We start from the raw sequence: 2,500 nt of genomic DNA, 5'->3' as shown, positions 1-2,500 counted from the left end.
CCCATCTACATTGCATATGATCATTCTGGGCCAGGCCACTACGATGCCACAAAAGGTACTCGATAATTGTTCAATAACCTTAGGTTAAATTAGCAGTTATAAATTCTGATAATGCTACATACCTCCTCATATATCGAGGTTTGAACTGAGAATTTTTCGAGATCCTCCCGATGTCTTGGCACCCTTATAAGGTTGAAGTCTTGTACTAGTACTAAGTTGTAAATGCTTACGTTAATAAAACTGAGCCGGAAATCATTTAATGGAGAAAATGATGTTTTCTTCATTTGTGCTGAAACGAATTCTGTAAATCGAGGTTATTTCAGATATAAGCAATAACTATTTACCGACGTGTAGGTGGCTAATAGTAGACATTTAACGAGCCGCGAAGCAGCTTGGAAAATATTCACTAATAGCCACGACACTGAGGCGAATAGCTGTTTTTAGTACACACTAAATCAGTGAGATAATATGGCACAAAAGGATGATTTTAATAATCAATTTATTCCTGTACGTGCGGCAGCGTGAAACTCGCGAGTTGCTCGGAGGTAAATAGCAAAGGATATTCAGAGTTTGAGTAGCCAGTCAGAGCACACCTTCAACGCTGTCCACTGCTTTAGTATATACTAATGACCTTTAACTTGTCGAAACCTTGTCGAAAACCATTGCATTAATTCTTGACATGGTTTCATCGTTTCAGAAGTTTCAAGTGAGAATGACTGTGACGAACAAGCGAAGGAAACAAGATGCACTTGCGGTAAAAACAAGAAAAATAAGTCAGTTTCAGACATTTTCTGTGTTTCTGGTAAATGCCCGTGCCACAAAGTGAACCACTCTTGTACCCGCTCGTGTAGATGTTACAATTGCAAAAATACGTGCAATTCCAATGAAGTTGTGAAGGTAAAAAAGAGTCTGAAGAGAGGCTGTAGGTGCGGAGTTGGACAAAAGAGCAAAGGGGACGGAGAACCAAATGCAAGTCACAAGTCGTGTCAAGACAGTCTCCGCAAGTCGAAGTGTCCGTGTGTAGCGGGTGGCATAGGATGCACCGAAGTCTGCAGATGCTTTAATTGTGGAAACATTGTTCAAGCTCGAGCTGACCCGGGAAAATCCCCAAAACGAAAGAAGCGAAATAGGGCGACCGTCTCTCCATATAAGAGGAAAAAGGGATCAAAGTTCATGATAAGTCAAAATGCAGAGGTGGATTGTGGACCATGGAGAAACAATGAAACGCTTTGTTTGATGGTCTGCCGGGACGTGATGCTAAGTCAAGTACTTTCCATAAATTCAAAAAATTTGCGTGATTTGTATGATTTCGTGGCTAAGTCTCCTGCTGTTATGGAAATGTCTTTAAACATAGCTGCGAAGTCTACAGCACAGATTGCGGCTAAAATAGCGCATCTAAGAGGCATTGATTTGTAAAATACACATAAGGTAGGGCTATCCTGTCCAGTGAAAGTTTTGAAGGCTTCACTTCTGCTACCTTTTAATTCCGCTCTTAATGATAAAAGAATGTTCTTCAAAAAGTTCAAAAAGTTACCCGTTAGATCTCGTGTCCAATCAGACTTTTGAGCTTTCTCTTTAATGGATGAAAAACGCGAGAAAAGATGACTAGTGATTCACGATTTCTTATTCACACTGTATTAGGCCACAGAGAAATTACTAAGTAAATACAGCTTTGTGTCAAAACTGAGTGATTACCTAGATTTTGTACGACTATTTTTGTTCTTTTGTATCTTGTTATTATAACAAAAGATTCACGGTGTGCATTTCATGTTTATGTTGGAAAAGGTGTAACTAATCGTACGCGAACTCGTTCATATTGGATTGCTGCAGAATAAGTACAACTTGTTACATGTTTAACTGACCACAATAGTTTTTTTAATTACTCGTATACCAATGATAGTTCTGCATTCCCTCATTAACGGCATTCTCTCTTTCACTCTTTGTAAAAGTGTGTTATCAAAGAAATAAACACGTGATAAAGGCAATTTGTGAAATTCGAAAGAACAGGTACGTGGTTTCACAAACTTTATTTCTCACGGCCGTAGTAGACTAAGCAACCCCTTTAATTTAAAAACACCAATCTGTGAAACGAGCCCCTTTCAGGCCTCCTACTTAAATGGCATTGTGAAACTTTGGAATTACTCTTGTTCTATTGCTCCTTCTTCTAGTTTTTCGCGTCCGCTCTCCTTCCAGCTTTTCGTCAAACAAACACTTTTTGACTGCCTGAGACATTGACATTGACTAGCCCTGCACGTAGACACTAGTTAGAACTTGCTCGTGCTACAAGCTAGAGGTGTAGTTAGTACTATGTTATAAACCAAATAAAGTTGTTAAAAAAGTTGTTAATTCAAATTGCAGGAATTGAAGCAAATGCATACATCAAGGTGAATATGATTAAATAAGCACTTATAAAAGAATATCAAGTCTTTCAGTTCTCTGTCGTAGGTAAGAGGGAGTAAGAGGGTAATAAGTCTGTCTGTCTGTCTGTCTCTGCAGGACA

This window comes from Pocillopora damicornis, chromosome 13 (assembly GCF_964200805.1).
Source record: "Pocillopora damicornis chromosome 13, jaPocDami1.2, whole genome shotgun sequence".
Classification (NCBI taxonomy): Eukaryota; Metazoa; Cnidaria; class Anthozoa; order Scleractinia; family Pocilloporidae; genus Pocillopora; species Pocillopora damicornis.
This window is presented reverse-complemented; position numbering follows the sequence as displayed.